We start from the raw sequence: 22,010 nt of genomic DNA, 5'->3' as shown, positions 1-22,010 counted from the left end.
TGAAACAAATACAAAAAACGGGGGAGAACGTTCATTTTGACAATGCTTATGCGACCGAACCATGAGAAACCAGGTTTATCCCAATGCTGCAGATCAGATTTCACTGTCTTGAGAAGCGGCATAATATTCAGTGACACCCCATCCGCAATGTTTGGTGATACCTTAAGACCTAAGTAGGTAAGATGTTTTGGCACAATCGTGAATATGCAAGTGCTCCGAACATGCTGCATTTCCCGTTGTTGAAGAGAGATGTTAAGAAAACAAGATTTTTGCTGGTTAATTTTCAAATAACTCAGAGTCCCATATACTTCAAATTCATGCAGGATAGCTGGCAATGTAGTTCTGGGGTTCGTGATAAAAAATAGCATGTCATCGGCATATGCTGCCGTTTTATGATGGTAATCCCGAGCAAGCACTCCTGTGATTGTAGAATTCTGTCTAATCCTTTGTAGGAACGGTTCAAGCGTGAGTATGAACAAAAGGGGGGACAGCGGGCAGCCCTGACGCGTACCATTTTTAATACCAAAAGGTTCTGACAAAGTCCCATTAATCCGAATCCGTGCCTGCGGTTGTGCATACAGACTTTGGACATAGCGTAAAAAAATGGGGCCAATGCCCACCCAACGAAGGCACTTGAAGATAGTTTCCCATTTCACCCTATCAAACGCTTTTTCCGCGTCGGTGGACAACAGGGCCATAGGAACATCGTGCGTTGTGCAATAGTGAATGATGCTGTATAATCTAAGCGTATTGTCTCGTGCTTCCCTCCGTGGGACAAACCCCACTTGTTCAGGGTCAATAATTGTTGATAAAAATGGCTTTAATCTCTCTGCAAGCACTTTCGCATACAGCTTAGTGTCAACATTGAGTAGGGATATCGGCCGATAACTCTTTACGTCTAGCGGGTCCTTCCGCTTCTTGTGTATCAGTGCAATATTAGCTCTGGTAGCATCTAGGGGCAGTATACCGCTGTCGGCAATGATATGGATATGTTTTAGAAAGAACGGGAGTAAGATCGTAGAAAAGCGTTTGTAATACAAGCTGGTAAACCCATCAGGTCCCGGAGCTTTATGGGTCGGAGTGTGTTTAAGAGCAGATTGTAATTCCTCCAAAGATATCGGAGATTCCAAGTGTTCTAGGTCTGCCTCGGAGAGTCGAGGTTTGTGGATGTCTTGCAAGTATGTATCCATATCTATAGTCGCACCTGGTTGCAAAGATTGGTTCGGCTCCATCTCAATATTGTAGAAATCTTTGTAGAAATCACGAAAAACATGAGTGATTTTAGTCGTATCATGAGTAACCTTTCCATTAGAGTCCCGAATATTTACGATGTGGTTACGACGTTGCTTGGCTTTCAAGACGGAAGCTAATAAATGGCCATATTTGTTTCCATGTTCAAAATAAAGTTTTTTTTGATAAAAAATAGCTTTTTTGGTATAGTTGCTAAGTGAATTTTTAATTTCCCGTCTCAATGCCGTGACCTGGTCAAGCAAGGCTGGGGAATGCCGATGTTTGTGTTGATGTTCCAGCGTAGCCAGAGATATCAGTAATTGGTTAAACTTTTGTTGCCTCTCGCGTTTTTTATATGTGCCTAACTTGATTAGCTCGCCCCGGACCACACATTTATGCGCTTCCCACACCATTTGCGGATCTGAGGTAGGAGTGTCATTTTCCTTGAAGTATCTTTCCAAAGTCTCTGATATACGTTGTACAATAGAGACATCTTCCAGTAAGGTTTCGTTTAGTTTCCATTGCCAAGTCCTGCTAGCCGTACCCTGCCTCATGAAGTACAAGAAAACTGGAGCATGGTCTGACCATGTAATGGAGCCAATGAAAGCTTTAGAGCACAGGGGGAGGTTATTATGTGGTGTCAGAAAATAATCAATACGAGAGTACAGTTGATGGGGGTTGGAAAAAAACGAATAGTCTCTTGACTCAGGATTAAGAATCCGCCACACATCCACCAACTTATATCCAGATGACAAATGTCGCAGTTGAGCTAATTGACCTGTAGAAAGGCTAGAGTGTTGGGAGGAGCAATCTATGAGTGGCTCAAAAGCAAAATTTAAGTCTCCACCTATGATAAAAACACCCTCAGAAAACTGGTCTATCTGTTGGAGTAAGGCCTTGAAATGTCGCAATTGCCCCGAATTCGGAAGATAAAGTGAGACAAAAGTGTACTTCGTATTTCCGATCAGCCCCTTGACCGCATTCATATGCCCCAGTTTATCCGCTGTCTGTTCCAGGTATAGCCATTGTAGGTGATCGGCCACCAGAATCGCCGTGCCCCTGACTTTAGATTGCTGAGGTGGACTATGGTAAATGTGTTGATAGCCTTTAACATAAATTTTTGATGTTGCTAGTCTTTTAAAATGCGTTTCCTGTAGCATGGCGACCTGTACTCTATGCCTCTTAAGCTCTAACTTGAGACTATTGCGTTTCTGGATCGTGTTGAGACCCCTGACATTCAACGACAATACACAATTTATCATACATCATCATAAATAAACAGTAGCCAACGCACATACCTGGTAGTAACGCTCTTGCTTCTCTGCAAAAGGTGTCCGCAGAAGAGCCGCCCAGCACGTAAAAACAAACTTAAACACTTTACGTAAACATAACTGCATAATCACAATAGTATCTCCCATTGCAGACTCAAAAATCAAGGCTAAAGTTGAACAACCCGTGGGGAGAATCAGAGATAAGAACTCCGTGAACTCCCTTTCCCAAAAAAAAAAAAGAATTGGGGGGAGTTATGTAACTACGGAGATACAAATAGGGGGGGAAGCCGAGGATAAACAAAAACACACGAAATCCGCAGCTCCCAGTCTCCAGGATGAATTGCTCTGAGTAGCCGCATATCGAAGACATAGACCTAAGGTAAACATAAAATGCAACAGGGATATGCGAGCCCTTGAGAAGAAAGAGGGACAGAAATAGGAGGAAAAAGAAGGAGAAGAAAGAGAAGGGGGAAAGAAGGAGAAGATGGGTAACTAGCAGGAAACAAAAGAAAGAGAAAAAGGGGAAGAAAAGAGAATAAAGAAGAAAAAAAAAAAAAAGGGGGGGGGGAGGAGAAAAACAGCAAAAAGCCTCAAGGGAACATTAGAAATTCGGGCCTTCAAAAGGAAGGAAGGAGGGAGCCCATCAGTCAAGTAAAGTATCACCAAATTTCAAACAATTTTAGTATGAGCAAACAGTTCAGTCCATCCAGGGATCGGAACATAGTTACCCTCCAATAGGATCGGGAACCAAACTGCAGAAACAGGAACGTGGATACCTCAGGACTCAGGTGGCAGTTTGTTAAGACCTCGTCGTTTCTTGGTTGGCGTGGACCAGTCTTGAGACTCCAATTCTGGTAGGTCGTCACCGTTGTATGCGAGTGCTCTCCAATCTGCGAGATCTGGTGGCTGGATCTCCAGTTGATTGCAGAACTGGGGAAGATCATCTGGTTCCTTAAGGCTGAAGAATCTACCATTGAGATTGGCAATTAGTGCAAATGGATATCCCCATCTATATTTAATACGTTTCTCCATGAGTAGTGTCGTTAGGGGACGAAGCAGACGTCTCTGTTGTAACGTGAGCCATGCAAGGTCCTGATATATTTCAATTTTATGTCCCTCGTATGAGATTTGCACTTCAGCTCTCGCCTTCCTGAGAATTTCCTCCTTCAATTTGTGGCTGTGAAGACAGCAGATGACATCTCTCGGCTGGTCTCCTCTGAAGGAGGCATTAAGCGCTCGGTGTGCACGGTCAAAATCAATCGCAGTTTGAGGCAATTTGTCAAGCAGTGGGTTAAAGATCTCACATAAAGTCTGTTCCAAGTCAGGCTGTTTAACTGACTCAGGGATTCCCCGGATGCGCAGGTTATTACGGCGCCCCCTGTTATCCAGGTCCTCCATGTGCCGCCGTAGCAAATATATATACTTAGGATGCGTATTCACCCGTGCCGTGGCTGTATTAATCCCTCGCAGATGGGTTTGGAGCTGCAGGTCAATCTCTTCCATCTTCGCGCCAATATCTTTCAAAGCGTCTTTAATCCCAGCCATTTCGGCCCGTTGCGCAGCTTTGATGTTTTTAGCCATATCTAGCAGATTCGACTTAGTTGGTAAAGCCGCAAGGAGCTCACGAATATCATGTTGGTGGAAGCGCTGTATAGAGCTGCTCGTAGAATCCGTCGGGCTGGGGCTACGACGTGGCGCATCCGCCATCTTAGAGCGTTGCGAACTAGGCCCCTCAGACTTCTCAAAGAAAGACGACATGGAAGGGGTTTTCACCTTCGTCGGAGACGGTTGTTTAGGAGGGGAAGGTTTCTTCTTAGCATCCTTGCCCATTATAAGAGGTTCCCCAGGCCTTATGCAATCGAAAGCAAGTGAAATGCTGGTTGAAGACGGGAGCTGCAGATTTTCACGTCCGTTCAGAACAACATCCGGCCACTCCCCCCCTTTTCCCCATTATTTCAGTGGAATGGTTTCCTATGATCCTCCACCACCTCGGCTGAGATTTGAGGGGGAGACCTGTCCCCTCTCCGGAAGCTGGAGGAAGTCGCCCTGCCAGGTAAGTCAATCTGACTGACAACTAGAGATAAGCAAATAAATAAAATGTTACTCTTACTGTGGGTAATGTAATAACATCAGTTTCCATATTTGCACCATTTGTAGGAATTCACAAAAGAGGAGATAGCCCATTTTTGGAGTAAAATACTTTCTCCATATTCACCAACAGAAAATTCTGACTCAACCACCACTTTTCATATTTTAGTGAAAGAAAGATAGTTTACAGTCGCTGTTATTAATTTGTCTTTAAAACAACATAAAAATAGTGCAAAAACTACATTTTCTCCTGACATTTTAAAATGTCTCAGATCAATTCTAAAATAATTTGCTCTGATTTGGGTCAGCCAATCTTCATTTCACGCCTCTTGTAGGTGCCCCGTTGGGGAAGAATTAGCATATTAATAGGGATTAGCATTTTATAGTCAGGGCACATGTTTCTGTCTAACTCTATAGGTGTAAAAGCCTATTTAATCAAACAAGTACAACACTGAACACTGAAAAGTGTATTTTATACAATTTGATATGTAAAAAAACTTTTATTTTACTAGTTTTATCTTAATGGGTGAGGCAATATTAGCAATTTGAGTGAATATAAAAGCTTCCCAACCATTTTTTTTATTTTTAGCAGCAGACACTTGACTTAAAGGAGAACTAAACCCTAAAAATGAATATGGACCAAAATGGCATATTTTATATAGTGAACTTATTGCACGAGGCTAAAGTTTGAGCTTGTCAATAGCAGCAATGATCCAGGACTTCAAACTTGTCACAGGGGGTCACCATCTTGGAAAGTGTCTGTGACACTCACATGCTCAGTGGGCTCTGATTGGCTGTTGAGAAGCTAAGCTTAGGGCTCGTCACTAATTATCCAGCAGAAAATGAGCTTCCCCTGTAATATAAGCTGATGCTACAGGTTTGCTGATTATTAAATTATGATGCTAATTGCACTGGTTTCTGTGCTGACATGTAGTAATTATCTGTATTAATTACTAATCAGCCTTATATTGTGACATTTCGATTCTATGTGTACTGTATATTGTGAGTGGGTCCCTAAGCTCAGTAAGTGACAGCAGCACAGAGCATGTGCAGTGAATCAGCAGAAAAGAAGATGGGAGCTACTGGGGCATCTTTGGAGACACAGATCTTTACTGCTAAAGGGCTGTGGTTGCCTTGGGCTGGTACAGAAGCACAAAACATAATGTACAACATTTATAGCGGACTTCTTTAGTTAAGCTTTAGTTCTCCTTTAACAGTCCTGTACAGAGAGTGCTGCCTGTTACTTTAAAGGAGGCTAAGATTGCAAGGGTCTGAAGTGCAGTCTAGACAAATACACATCTCTCATAGGCTGTTAATACCCTGTGTTTTTGCTAAATTGGCTGAGTGTAAACATTATGCATTGTGTTGTGGACCCAAAACAATGTATAATGTTTACACCCAGCCAATTTAGGGCCATATATACAGCCCATCTCCTGAGCTCTTCATTCCATTTACCTTCTTCTGCTGTAACACTGTTGCTGGGGCCTGCTAATTGGAGAATGCTCTCCTCCAATCTATTAGCTGCCAGAAATTTCAATTAGGTAAGACTTTTCAAGTCGTTGCCTCTCAAAATGAACTGTATATGTGCAACAGGTGCTTCATCAAATAATAAAAGCTTATTAAGCGTGTTCTCAGTCCCACTTGGGAGACAATCTTCATGCACACTGCTCATTTTATTGCTTAACATCCTATTATTATTCTCTCATAAACTGGCAGGAAATAAGACATGCATTTAATTGTTCCTTTTGTTGGGATTCTATAAATAAAATATATTAGCATATAGCATGAATTAAATATTTACGCTATGGGGGGGAATTCACAAAAGTGGTGATATAAAAGTGGTGATAAAAATGTCCGATTTCCAACCAAATTTACAAACCTCTATCTCCACTTTTGTGAAGTTGTCTTTTAACCCTTTAAGTGCCACAGAACGTAGAATCTATGTTTAGTGGAAAAGTAACTTGAAATGCCACAGAACGTAGATTCTACGTTCTGCAGCACTTTCGGGTTCAGGAGCGGAGGAGCGGCTGTTAGAGCTGCTCGCTCCGTTCCTCTTCGATCCCCTGCGCCTAGGCAACGAGCAGGGGATCGAGTGGCCCCTGGGGCGCGATCGCCCAGGGGCCCCAAAGCAGCAGCAGGCACGTGTTACTTACGTGTCCTGCTGCTGCAGCCTACACCGCGCCGTCCAGCTCCGCCCCCACAGCACAGGGACACCGATGACGACACAGATCTCTTCCTGGGGCTCTTCCAGATCGCCTGCAACAGTCTCCAGCGACTTTTTCAGGTTAGCGCAACAATTACACACACAAACACAACAAAACACACACTTATTACAGTAATACACACTTAGATTCACACATACACATACATTTTTGGGGATTGGGGGGGTCACTTACACTCACTGCACTCACACACACGTGCACACACGCGCACATAACATGTAATTTACCAATTGTGCACACGCACATACATGGCATTGTGGCTTTTTTTTTTTTTCTTATCGGATAGTCTCTTTTTTTGGCTGAAAAAATGTTTTATTGCCATTACGAATAGCGTATTCGCTAACCGTACTGTGCAATACCTTTTGTATGTTATTTTGGTGATTATATTGCAATTTTGGTTATTTTGGTGCATTTTTAGCCATTTTATTGAATTTTTAGCCATTTTATTGCATTTTCAGCTCTGCATATGTTGTGTTCACTTGTTTCTAGCCGTATAACCTGTTTGGGCCAGCTAAAATATTCTGTGATTCTGGCGATAACACTAGTCTGGAAAAAAAACATTGATTTTTGTGGTTTTATTGGATTTTTTTGCATTTCACTCTTTTACTGCCTTATTTTGTTTTGCCTTGTAAATTTTATCTACTATATATCCATTTGGGGGTCTCTGTGCGCCACATAGTTTGGTATATCTATGCATATTGGGCATCAAAGTGTTCAGTAGACCCCTGGCGTTCATATTTAGGATGTTTTATGCTGATACGTTATGAAATGTGGGGCATATAATGGGGTAAAATTCAAGCTTTCTGACGATTTTCAGAAATTTGATAAAAACGTTACGTTCAGCATTGATTTGCAGTTTGCAGTAGAAACATTTATTTACCCATATTGGATTCGTCAGAATGTGTAGTTTCTGAAAATATATGGTTTTCTGGGGTCTCTGTACTGTTAGGTGGTCTAATGTCACATAATACACACACCTGGTGGTTATATTGCAGCAGCCAGCGCCTCAGCCGTGAAAATGTCTATACATATTGTCATTTGGGGGTCTCTGTGCGCCACATAGATTGGTATATCTATGCACATTGGGCATCAAACTGTTTAGTAGACCCTTATGTTTATATTTAGGATGCTTTATGCTGGTAATGATACATGGACAATCCTGGAAAGTTGAAGCTTTGAGGCAATTTTTTCCAAATTTGGCAAAGCCTTGCGACTCAGTAGTTTGGAGCAGAAAGGCATGGATACCCATTTTAGATTCGGTAGAATGTGTACTTTCCAAAAATATATGGGTTTTGGGGGGTAAACATATATTTCTGTGTTTTTACCCCACAAAAATGCAATCAATGTGTTGATTTTTCAGTAGCTGAAGTAAAGTCCTGAACAATTTGGATGTGCTAACTTCATATTGGTGTCTCTAAATGCCAGATACTTTGGTAAACCTATGCATAATGGGTATCAAACTGTTCAGTGGACCCCTGGCAATCATATTTCAGGTGCTTTTTCTTGGTACATAATATAGTTTGGGATATGCGGAGCAGCAAAATAAAACCTTTGAAATGATTTTTTTTGAAAAACCGCTATGTTCAGACAAGCTTTTATGTTTGGTAGTTGGGAGTTTTTGAGGTACAGAAGTCCTAAATCTCCCTAAAACTATACATATCTGGTATTGGCACGTTCGAGAGACATAAGGCTTTCCAAATCAGTTGGATTTTCATCCGTAAAATTAAATATTTTTCTGGTATAAATTGATATACGATGAAAAATGGTAGTTTTTCATTTTTTTTTGGTATTTAGCACTAAATTTTTTTGCACAGGTGGAAATACATGAAAACTTGGGCAGATCTAGAAAGCTCAGTTTCTACCAAAAAAACAATGTATAGTTTTCCTAGGTAAACTATAGGTTTCCCCTCAGAAAATGCCCCTAAAGTGAGAGAGCACAAAATGTTTCAAAAACGGCTGGCATTTCGCGTAACCAAAATGTGAAATTCTGCTGGCACTTAAAGGGTTAAACAGTTTTCAGATTTTGTCTTTTGCACAACATTTTAAAGACATTTTTTTCTGAATTTGTCTTTAGCTCTTACTACACCTGTCAGCCATCAAATTGGAATTTTTGGGGGAGAGGTTTATTTTACCTAGGAAAATTGTACATCATTTTTTTCAGGATGAACTGGGCTTTCTACATATTTATGTAATTCCAAGTCTGTAACAGAAGGGTCTAAATACAAGAGGTACAGAAGTCCTAAATCTCCCTAAAACTATACATATCTGGTATTGGCACGTTCGAGAGACATAAGGCTTTCCAAATCAGTTGGATTTTCATCCGTAAAATTAAATATTTTTCTGGTATAAATTGATATACGATGAAAAATGGTAGTTTTTCATTTTTTTTTGGTATTTAGCACTAAATTTTTTTGCACAGGTGGAAATACATGAAAACTTGGGCAGATCTAGAAAGCTCAGTTTCTACCAAAAAAACAATGTATAGTTTTCCTAGGTAAACTATAGGTTTCCCCTCAGAAAATGCCCCTAAAGTGAGAGAGCACAAAATGTTTCAAAAACGGCTGGCATTTCGCGTAACCAAAATGTGAAATTCTGCTGGCACTTAAAGGGTTAAACAGTTTTCAGATTTTGTCTTTTGCACAACATTTTAAAGACATTTTTTTCTGAATTTGTCTTTAGCTCTTACTACACCTGTCAGCCATCAAATTGGAATTTTTGGGGGAGAGGTTTATTTTACCTAGGAAAATTGTACATCATTTTTTTCAGGATGAACTGGGCTTTCTACATATTTATGTAATTCCAAGTCTGTAACAGAAGGGTCTAAATACAAGAGGTACAGAAGTCCTAAATCTCCCTAAAACTATACATATCTGGTATTGGCACGTTCGAGAGACATAAGGCTTTCCAAATCAGTTGGATTTTCATCCGTAAAATTAAATATTTTTCTGGTATAAATTGATATACGATGAAAAATGGTAGTTTTTCATTTTTTTTTGGTATTTAGCACTAAATTTTTTTGCACAGGTGGAAATACATGAAAACTTGGGCAGATCTAGAAAGCTCAGTTTCTACCAAAAAAACAATGTATAGTTTTCCTAGGTAAACTATAGGTTTCCCCTCAGAAAATGCCCCTAAAGTGAGAGAGCACAAAATGTTTCAAAAACGGCTGGCATTTCGCGTAACCAAAATGTGAAATTCTGCTGGCACTTAAAGGGTTAAACAGTTTTCAGATTTTGTCTTTTGCACAACATTTTAAAGACATTTTTTTCTGAATTTGTCTTTAGCTCTTACTACACCTGTCAGCCATCAAATTGGAATTTTTGGGGGAGAGGTTTATTTTACCTAGGAAAATTGTACATCATTTTTTTCAGGATGAACTGGGCTTTCTACATATTTATGTAATTCCAAGTCTGTAACAGAAGGGTCTAAATACAAGAGGTACAGAAGTCCTAAATCTCCCTAAAACTATACATATCTGGTATTGGCACGTTCGAGAGACATAAGGCTTTCCAAATCAGTTGGATTTTCATCCGTAAAATTAAATATTTTTCTGGTATAAATTGATATACGATGAAAAATGGTAGTTTTTCATTTTTTTTTGGTATTTAGCACTAAATTTTTTTGCACAGGTGGAAATACATGAAAACTTGGGCAGATCTAGAAAGCTCAGTTTCTACCAAAAAAACAATGTATAGTTTTCCTAGGTAAACTATAGGTTTCCCCTCAGAAAATGCCCCTAAAGTGAGAGAGCACAAAATGTTTCAAAAACGGCTGGCATTTCGCGTAACCAAAATGTGAAATTCTGCTGGCACTTAAAGGGTTAAACAGTTTTCAGATTTTGTCTTTTGCACAACATTTTAAAGACATTTTTTTCTGAATTTGTCTTTAGCTCTTACTACACCTGTCAGCCATCAAATTGGAATTTTTGGGGGAGAGGTTTATTTTACCTAGGAAAATTGTACATCATTTTTTTCAGGATGAACTGGGCTTTCTACATATTTATGTAATTCCAAGTCTGTAACAGAAGGGTCTAAATACAAGAAATGTTATTTTGCATAATATAGGGATTTGTATCAAAAATATGTTTTATTATCTTAAAGGAGAAGGAAAGCTACCAAAACAGTTTATTGCCAATAGTGCAAGCTATAACACTATATATTTATTCTGCAGAATGCTTTACCATACTTGAGTAAAGAGCTCTAGAAGCTCTATATGGTTATTTAGGATAGCAGATGCCGTATTACTTGGTGTGACATCACTTCCTGAATGAGTTTATCCCTGCTCACTAAAAACTCTGGGCTCCGATTACAGCAGGGAGGGGAGGAGGGAGGTGGGGAAAGGGAGGGGGAGAAGGCTAGAGGAGCAAACTGAGCATGCTCAAGCCCTAGCCCTGGAGGTTTAAGCTGAAAACCGGAAGTCTCATACAGAAGCCCATGAGTACACAATAGAAGGAAAGAAATGTGCTGTTTGTTTTGACAGAGCACTCAGAGAAGCATTACTTTGAGGGTTTACCGGTGTATTTATATTGACCTATCTAATAAAACGTACTTAGTTTAAGCCTTTCCTTCTCCTTTAAGTAACCTGTGCTTTGGTTTCAGGGTGTCGGGTATACGGCAGTGTATAACACAGAGTCTGTGCAGTTTTATCTCCCAACGGCAGACATGGTGGAGAAAGAGGGTGAGTGGTTGTATTTACTAACAGCTTTTGTCTAATGGGAAATCTCATCTTCAAATCAATTTTAAATACAGTTTTAAGAGTAAAACCAAGTGGCACTTGGAAAGCAGGGCTGATCTCCATTAGGACCTGCAGCATTAGCGCCCCCCATTTCTGTTCTACAGACAATACAATGAAATGTGACCCCGCACCTTTTATATGAGAAAAATGTGGCCTCCTCGCGGCTGTATTCTAAGAGCTTTCCCTCAGTCAGCAGCTAATTACAGATAACAAGGAAGCTGTTGGGTGTCAGTTGGCTGCATCAGATTTTCATTATTCTGTCGTAGCGGGGTGGGTATTAAGTGCTCTATGAATACTTTATTCTGTACATGAGAAAGTGAAACCTTATCTTTGTATTGTGGGACACCCTCCTCCTGTTATCACTTGTATTCTGCCTCGCAACCTGTTCCCTTTGTGTGACGGGTAATTGTATCCCGTAACCTTTCCTCTGTGTACCCAGCCCTTGTCTGCCCCAAATTGCACTTGTACTCCCTCTGACATTGACTTGCTGTTCTTTAGGAATGGGCAAAGGCTGCCATTGGACCTCGCAGAGGATTCTGGGAGTGACGCTCTGTGTTATAATCTCATTGGCTGGAATTGGGGTCATAGCTTGGGCTGTAGGTAAGAATATAAAATATCTCACCCCGAATGCTGTCTGCATGGCTGTTAATTCAGTATCACATAAAATAGTTGGGAACATGGGATTTATGGAAATGTTGTCCAATATTTGTATTTATGAGCCTTTATATTTCAACTAAATAGTACCAATATAGTTTTTATTTATTTCATAAAGAGGTTGTTCACCTTTGAGTTAAATTTTAGTATGATGTAGAGAGGGATATTCTGAGACAATTTTGCAATTGGTTTTCATTTTTTATTATTTGTGGTTTTTGAGTTATTTCGTTTTTTATTCAACAGTATTTTAAAAAAAAGTTGCTTGGGTCCAAATTACCCTAGCAACCATGCATTGGTTTTAATAAGAGACTGGAATATGAATAGGAGACGCCTGAATAGAAAGACAAGTAATAAAAAGTAGCAATAACAATAAATATATTAAAAAACTATAAAAAGATTAATAATAATAGACAGGGCATGAGTCTAAAGTGAAATCTTAAAAACTGAGTTTAACCTTTAATCTACAGGCTTCCTTTGGCATATTTTGGGTATTTATAGATATACACTGTTTCATTTTCCTTGCAGTATGTACAGGGTCGGAGCTGGTGCCCACTGGCACTGGAGAATGCCTGGGTTGCCGGCCCAGTCTGACCCTGTGTATGTATTTACAATTTCACCATGTAATTTGTTTCCCATAGAGGAGCATTGTGATCGATTTGAGATTTTTTTCATGATTTATTCAAATGTGTTTTTCCATCCTTGCAACAATGTTGCCCAAAGGTTATAGGGAATTTACAGTATGTTGAGAATGCCCCAAAAGAAAGGGGGAGCAGCAAAGAGCAAAGGGGTAAGGAGGGGGTGAAGGAATGGGGAAATTAAGAAGACAAGTAGAGACAACAAGGGATGTGGGTGGTCATAGGAAACCTAAAGCTAATTTTAAGGTAAACTGGCCCTTTAAAGGAGAAGGAAAGCCCTGAGGCAGTTTATTGCCAATAAATTAGCTATATTAGTGCAAGCTAGAACACTATTTATTCTGAAAAATGCTTCACCTTCCCGGAGTAAACATCTCTGGAGGCTCTTTGTTTGTTTAGGATAGCAGCTGCAATATAAGCTTGGTGTGACATCACTTCCTGCCTGAGTCTCTCCCTGCTAACTCATGGCTCTGGTCTAAAGGTGGCCATAGACGCACAGATAATATCGTACAAAACAAATTTTCGTCCGATATTCGTTGCGTGTATGGTGGAAAAAGAGCCGACCGATATCGGCAGAAGACTTGGATATCGGTCGGTTCATCGATCGGGCTGGACGGAAAATTTTAATCGGGTGCCTTTGAAGGGACCCAAACATCGGCCATTGTTAGTGCTGAATCGTCAGATACAGGTAGAATTCTATTGTTTCTTCCCGTATATGTGACGATTCAGTATTGAAACGAACGATCTTTCTTGGAAAGATCTTTTCCAAGCAAGATCGTAATTGTTACGTCTATGGCCACCTTCAGATTACAGCAGGGAAGGGAGGATTGATAATGGATGGACGGGGGAAGGGGAGAGGGAGAGAGGAGCAAATTGAGCATGCTCAAGCCCAAGCTCTCGAGGTTTAAGCCTAAAGAAGGAAGTCTGATACAGAAGCCCATGTATACACAACAGAAGAAAAATATTAGATGTTTCTTTTGACAGAGGATTGTCAGAGGAGCATTACTTTGAGGGTTTACTGGTGTATTTATATAGACCTTTCTGATAAAGCTAACTTAGTTTTAACATTTCCATCTCCTGTAACTTTAACTAGAGGGAGCTGTACTATAGGTATTTTGCGCCTATGTGGCTACCCAGGGAATATGAAATGTTGGTCAGGCCTGTGGTTTGCCTGGCATAGTAGAAACTGACATAATATAAGTATTAACCATTCTTTTCAACAGAAGGTCAGTTTATAGCAGTAATACCAAGGAATCCTTCAGTAGCATAGCTAACTACATTACAGAGATGTCCTATTCACCTCTCGCCCTTGTCATATTTAACGTCTGTGTCCTGTGGTTTCAGTGACGTATGTTTTGAAGAACGAAAACCAAAACTTATACGCAGGTAAGTGCCTTTTCTACAACTATATATGGCACAATATTGTCATTTTTAGGGCTCTATACCAGCCACCAGCTGTTGGAGGGAGCAGTAAGACTAATAAACAAAGTGAAGTCTCTTTGTGCCCGGAGCAGACATACCCCGGCACTGGAGCCTTTCATCTTGCAAAGTGGCTTTATTAGAGCGAGAGAGAGAGCAGTTGATTGTGCTGGAACAATGGCTCTGTTGATACTCTGTCACCAAGATTACGGGAAATTCGGCACAATTTAGCAAGAACAGCCCTTCATTTGCTTATAGTTTGTACAGAGAGATACCAGTTCCCCTGTACTAATTGAACTCTTCAGAGAAAAAACAACCCCTGTGGTTTCATCGGCCATGTTGAGAACACAAGGAATTTTTGCTAAAGGGCCAAGTGATGGTTGGTTACCTGTTAGTTTATCCTGCTGAAACAACAAATGAGGGGGGACCAGATGAGAGTCCTGTTACATTTGTCAGCCCAGACAAATAGGATCGCCTGATTCAGTACTTGTGTGGGATGAGTGGATCTTGGGCGTGTTTGAGTTTAGATTAGGCCGAATCCTTCGTGAAAGATTCGGCCGAATACTGAACCGAATCCGAATCCTAATTTGCATATGCAAATTAGGGGTGGAAGGAGAAAACATTTTTTACCTTGTTTTGTGACAAAAAGTCATGCAATTTCCCTCCTGCCCCTAATTTGCATATGCAAATTAGGATTCAGTTCGGCCAGACAGAAGGATTCGCCCGAATCCTGCTAAAAAAAACTGAATCCTGGATTCGGTGCATCCCTAGTTTAAAACTATACCGATGCGTTGTCAATGAAATATTGGAGGCTCCTCCTCTATGCCTTAGGCATAGAGGCGGGGCAAGCAGTTACTTTCACTTTCCATTCAACACTTCCTACATGTCACTGCTCTCCCCACATTCCCCCGTAGCCAGTACATGGGGATGGACATCAGGTCCCCCACTCTGGTGCACAAACAAGATTCTGAGATGATACAAGGCTTGTCTTAATAACAGTGTCCACAAAATGGCTCCTGCCTGCTTGTTATAATTATGAATTCCCAGACTGATGGAAACAAGATTCAAATAATTTATATAGTTTAATTAAAGCTCATTTTGCTTGACTAACATCATAAAATAGGATTTGGAATAATTCTTTTGGGTGACGGGTCCCCTTTAACCTGACCCTCTGACTCTACTAATGGTGTTATTTCAGTAACGCTGGGCTGGGGGTGGAGCGATCCTTCCATAGGCTGAAGTCCTGTTTTCATTTGTAATTAGCCTATGGAAGGATCGCACCGCCCCCTGCCCAGCGTCACTGAACCAACACAGAAGATCAGTTAGCAGTGTTGGAGAGTTGGGTCAACGAAGGTTCTCTGGCTTTGGGGGTGCCTTTAGTTAAAAATAGCATATAAATCAAGAAAAGAAAATGAAAGGGACTTATCCCCACACTACAAAAGCCTGAAAATTATGAAAATTGTATGAAAACAAATAAGTAACCAAAAATAAATAAAAAGCAATTTTTATTCACCACCATGCCATATTGAGAACAGTGAAGTTAAAACCATTTAAAATAATAAGCAGCGCTGCATATGGAAATGAAGGGATCCCTTCTATCAGGACAAAAAACCCAAAGCTGGTTATGTTAACCAACAAAGGGGAAAAAAAGGGGTTAGCATGCTATCAAAAATTGTTTAGTAAAAAAATTATGAAGAAATTCAGAGCAAGATGGTACATGTACGTTTTGCAATGCAATGGTTCAGTGAAATTCAATTAAATCAGTCCATCTTGATCCTGAAAAGAAAAAATTCCAATGTTCTGAGAGTACAGCATGTGAATATTCCCCTACTTGATTTATTCAAACGGATTGGCAAGAAAGCAGGGGTTAAGACCCCTAAGTCTCTGATGTTGGAGGGTCAACAATTAAAGGGCTCCAATCCTAGGGTTAATGCTTAATGGACGTGCTGGGGCTTCAATAGGCCAGGGTAAAGGGTTGGCTCGCCTCCGGAAAGTAATGGCGATTATCCGTCAGAGTAAAATTTCACCACATATATTGCCCAAATATTTCCCAATGTTCGCAAGGTCCACCGCCTCTTGTGACGGTTCTGTAGCCCTCATAAATAATGAAAATATACAGACCGTCTGGCGGGTTGTGCTCACGAATGTGGCCGTATTTCCTTGGGGCGTCTGTGTGTAGATAAAGTCCTTAGCCTCTCCCAGTCACGCCAAAATGCAGTCCAAGAAGGGACCCCCTGCGTCCAGTGCAGCGCCGAACCTCGACAGCTGTTTCGCCACAACGCGTGGCTTTGTCAAGAGGCCGAACGGCGGAAGTGTTGGGGATTTAAAGACAACGTCACGTGATTTCGTAACCTAGCTACGTGGAGATACTATGTATGCGGCAAAAGTTGTTGTATCCAATTGAATTGTATCTTCGAGTACTCCAGCCTAAAGGTCATTGTTGCCACAATATTGAAACAGTATCAGTCTGTATCCTCAGCAAAGTGGATCATCATCATTCCCAATGCCGGTTATTAGCAATAATAGCAACGATATTGGTGGCTATATTTGGAGTGCTCCTGAGGGAAAAAGGAGGGGAGGAAAAAGGGGAGGGGGAAAAGGGGAGGATAGAGGAAAGGGAAGGGGAAAAAGACATACAATCCAATATATGTTATGCCCATTAGTCAGATGAACATCCATGACTCTTAGTTAATAAAAATTCCGTAGGTAGGATGTAATATGGCATGGTGATGGTGTAGTTTCAAAAAATGAATAGATGTATTCAAAATTATAATAATAATGAATTAAACCCATATGAGGGCACAAGGATATAAATGTAACCAAAATAAATCAAAAGAAGAAAATGATAATAAATAAATATGGTCGAACAAAATATAAACAAAATTAAACAAAATTAAACAAAAATAATTCAATAAACAGAAAAAGTCGGCATTAGCCGAAATTAGGTATTGATGAAAGCTTGGAAATTCAGATGACCATTTAGTCCAAAGTTAGATTTGTAGGTGTTTAATCTAAAGATCCACTTAGTCTCGAGTTGGAGCAATTTTTTGTCCAAATCACCACCTCTTATATCGCCATGAAGGCGATCTATGCCTTGGAAAAAGGATCCTGCATATTTCCCATCATGCACACAATAAACATGTTTTGCAATGCTAGACATCAAATTACAATTTTTTATGTCTCATAAGTGTTCATATATACGTCTTTTCAATGGTCTTATCGTTTTGCCCACATATTTGCTGCCACAATGACATGTGAACAAATAGACTACGTATGTGGTGGTACAGCAAATATAGTGACGCATGTCGAAGGTTGTTGTGCCCCTTTCCAAAAGTGGTAGATATTTTCAAATGGCTACATTGTTCACATGTTCCACATCTATAAGTTCCTGGCATCTTACAGCAAATAGCCCCAGAATGTTTTTGGAAACATATCACCAATGCTTGTGTTCCGTTTATAAGTAATGAGCGGATAAGGGGTAACCAAAGGACCTAGAAGAGAATTTTTTGACAAAATTTTCCAATGTTTTTCAATTATAGATCGAATTTCCTTATCATTCTCACTGAAAGTCATTATCAATCTAGTTTCATTTGGCTTTTGGAATTTTTTTCTAGGTGTCCCAGCTTTGTGATTTTGGTATAGAAGTTCATCTCTATTTTGTTTGAGAGCATGTTGGTAAGCTTTGTTGAGGCAGCGTGTTTTGTAGCCTCTTGCCTTAAATCTTTGATATAATTTATAGGCCTCGTGTTTGAAGGACTCATCTGAGGAACAGATTCGTCTTAATCGGAGGTACTGGCCTTTAGGGATCCCATCGATACACTTATGGGGATGCATGGAGCTTGCATGCAAAAGGCTGTTGCTGGCTGTCTTTTTTCGGTACAAATTAGTGGACAGTAGACCACCATTGTCCTTTGTGATTAGAATATCCAAAAATTCCAAACTGTCCCGATCGAAATTTAAAGTAAATGTTAGATTAAATGTGTTTATGTTTAGATGGCTCACAAATTCTTTTAAAAGTTGTTCTGATCCCTGCCAAATTAGCATAATATCATCGATATATCTGTGCCAGCGTAGAATGTGGACCAGGTATCTTTCATATGTCTCAGCAGAAAAAATTTGCCTTTCCCATTCTCCAAGGTATAAATTGGCGTAGCTAGGGGCACATTTGGCACCCATAGCCACTCCTTGTTTTTGTAGGTAGTAAACGCCATCAAATAGAAAGACATTATGTTGCAATACAAAACTCAATGCCTGTAGGATGAATTCATGTTGTTTGGTGATGGGATTGTGATTTTGCATAAAGATCGATCTAATCGCCTCTAGGCCTTTGTTATGCGGTATACTCATGTATAATGCTTCTACATCCAAGCTTACCAATATGCAGTCTGCATCTAAGACCAATCCATTAATTTCTCTTAGAAGATGAGAAGTATCCAATATGAACGAGTCTAGTTGTGTAACTAGCGGTTGTAATACCAGATCTATGTACTCACTTATGGGTTCAGTTAAAGAACCACACCCAGAGACTATTGGTCTTCCCGGTGGATCAGTGATGCTTTTATGAACTTTTGGGAGGGCATAAAAAGTTGGAATTCTGGGGTGCTCTACTTTAAGAAATTCATTTGTATTTTGATCAATGATCCCCTCTCGGGAAGCTTGATCAATCAAAGTGAATAATTTATCTTTGAAGTTGTATAATTGGGGCAATAAGACTGGTTGATACCATTGTTTGTTGTTCAAAATCTTTTTACACATTGCTACGTATTTTGAGGAATCCATGATCACGACATTTGAGCCTTTATCTGAGGATTTGATGATTATGTCAGAATTCTTTTGCAAAAGTTTCAATTCAGCAAATTCTGTTTCACTGAGGTTGAAAGATTTCATATTATTGGTTACTCGTACTATGTCCTCTGTAACTCTTTGTACAAATGTGTCTATGGCCCCATTCTCAGTAGTATGGGGGTAGCGGGAGGATTTCTTTTTACAGGAGGGGAGTATGTTTGTATCCCCTGAGTTTTCATGCCATAGAGTACAAATATCCTGTAATATGTGGGTCATCCCACAATTCCAACAGTATTTTTAGGGTTTTGAAGTCCTTAAGGTCAAATTGACTAAAATCCAAATCGCCTTTTTGGCTATTTTTCTGCCATTGAGATTTCAGCAGTAGTTTTCGTGCGAATAAGTGGACATCTCTGATTGTGGAAAAATAATCCATAGTTCTTGAGGGCACAAAGGAGAGGCCTTTTTGCAATACCTGAGTGAGGGTGGGGGTTAAATTTAAATGTGACAAATTAATAATTTGTAAATCGTCTTTCTGTGACTGGTGAGTATCGTGATTAGGGGGACAAAGTGAACTACCTGTGACTTTCACAGGTTGAGTGTTTGTAAAAAACCAGCTCCGGTTTGTGATAAAGAATTTTTAGAAAAATTAAAAAGAAATGGAGCTTGATTACTCTTTTCTTCCACTAATTGAGTGGTAACTTGTTCTTTGTGAGATACTGTGTTCAATTTACGCTTTTTCCGATCAATTTGTTTCCGTGTCTGAAAAAAAAAAAAAAAAGTGTCAGATCCGCTCATATCACTTTCAGAATATGTGTCTCGATCTGAGTTTTTTTGAGAGCCTCTATATTGTGCCCCTTGAAATTTTTTGGTTGTTGTTGGTCTGTCTTGTAATTTAGAACGATTAAAACTTTTCTTATTCCATAAATATACGTGTTTATTTTCATAGTCAGAGATGTCCCGCTCGAACTTACTTTTTTTTGCCTGCATGATTTCTTTGTTCAAATTGTCCATAAATGATTTTAGGTCATTATCCAATTTTTTGAAATCCTCATTAAGCTCAAAGTCCTTCAATTGATCACATAGATGTTTTTGTTGAATCTTAATAGATTCTAATTCCTCCATGTTATATTGTTTTAAAAGGGACATCAATTTGCCAGAGCAATCATGTAAAATTTGTTCCCATTGGCTTTTAAATTCCAATGGGGTATCTTCAAAGGAGGGAAAAAGCTGGATGCGCAACCCTCTAGGGACAATATGTCGTGTCATATATTCCTCCAAACAAACTACATTCCAAAATATATTCAGTCTCCTGCGTAATAAATTTTTGCTTTTGACCATTAAATGTGTGAGAGAAAAGGAATCAGTGTTAGTTGAAGACGCGGACCCAGAAAAGATATTCTTGGCCATCTGAGCCCATTTGCTATCATCCGAAAAAAATTCCATTTTTTTAAAAGGGGAAAAGCTATTTAGAATCAACAATTATGATAGTAATGTGTTAAGCCTAATCTGGTAATGGGAATTCTAGTCCCGAAATGAAGAACATATGAAAAACAACTCAGGTAAGGCTTAGTCAGATAATAACAGGCTTGTAGTGTTGGGGTGTCCACTAAATAAACAGCATATAAATATAAAAATTTTTCCCCTTTGTTGGTTAACATAACCAGCTTTGGGTTTTTTGTCCTGATAGAAGGGATCCCTTCATTTCCATATGCAGCGCTGCTTATTATTTTAAATGGTTTTAACTTCACTGTTCTCAATATGGCATGGTGGTGAATAAAAATTGCTTTTTATTTATTTTTGGTTACTTATTTGTTTTCATACAATTTTCATAATTTTCAGGCTTTTGTAGTGTGGGGATAAGTCCCTTTCATTTTCTTTTCTTGATTTATATGCTGTTTATTTAGTGGACACCCCAACACTACAAGCCTGTTATTATCTGACTAAGCCTTACCTGAGTTGTTTTTCATATTTAGTTAAAAATATTCGGCGTGCAGCAGCTCCTAGATACGGACACGTTCCTTTGATTTTTTTATAGGTACGTGTCAGTATTGCTTTAACGGGGCATGGCAAGGGTTTATGTTTCTAGTCGGCCCTACTGTCAGTGCAGACGTTAGGGTTTTGTCTTCATCACCTCTGGAGGCAGGACAGAAGAATTGATGTCTCTTGGCCCCTCCTACTGGTTATATGAGCTGGCTCCACCTCTCATCCTCAGTTCTTTTGTCCTGCCTCGGAGGTGTAGGACAGACAATGTCTTTCTCATTTTTTTTTTTCCTTTTCTTCCCTTCTGTTACAGCTTCATTTATATTACACTGTACTATTAGGCACGCAGAGTGTAGGATGCTGCTTTCAGTGTAGGACAGGAGCCAAGAGGACAGGGATTGCAGGCTGACACTCACACTGAACACGCAGAGCTGTTCATGAGCAGCCTAGCAGACATGCAGAATCGTGCATGTGGGACCCAATGGCACGCAGAGCTGTCTAAATGGGTTGCCTCACATGGCCTCCTGGGCCCACTTTGAACAATTGGGGCATTATGGACGTGTGTTTTTACTACACAGAACTTTCGATTCGCAGAGCAGTCTTACATCGGTGTTTTCCCCCTATGCGCCAGTACACCCTTCCAGGGACACCCCTACAGGGTGCAGCACACGCTCCAGGGGCGCGGATTGCTAGGCAACGCCAGAGCGCCAAAGACTCACTAAGATGCGCGAGTATTTTGCGCCATTCCCGACGCGTGTTAGACGTGATGACGTCAATGCCGGGCGCCATTTTAGATAACCGCAACTAGGTTTACAGCAACTCCGGTTTCCCTCCGCTCATTAAACTGAAGTATCAGACTCTGGCGGCCAAATCCGACTAATTACACAGACGGCTGCAGGCACTGCTGCACTCACACAAGCAAACCTGACAGAAACGTGAGTTTATCATTTTACATCGGCCTCATTGACAGTAGTCCACCATTATGGAGAAAGCTG

General features: G+C 40.1%; 1 pseudogene; it reads left to right on the top strand.

Annotated features, from left to right (window-relative positions):
• LOC121395695 overlaps nucleotides 1–22,010 on the top strand; it is a 191,962-nt pseudogene that overhangs the window by 17,025 nt on the left and 152,927 nt on the right.

Source organism: Xenopus laevis, chromosome 7L (assembly GCF_017654675.1).
Source record: "Xenopus laevis strain J_2021 chromosome 7L, Xenopus_laevis_v10.1, whole genome shotgun sequence".
NCBI classification, from domain to species: domain Eukaryota; kingdom Metazoa; phylum Chordata; class Amphibia; order Anura; family Pipidae; genus Xenopus; species Xenopus laevis.
Note: the sequence above shows the minus strand (reverse complement) of the source record. Positions and strands in the feature narration are given on the sequence as shown.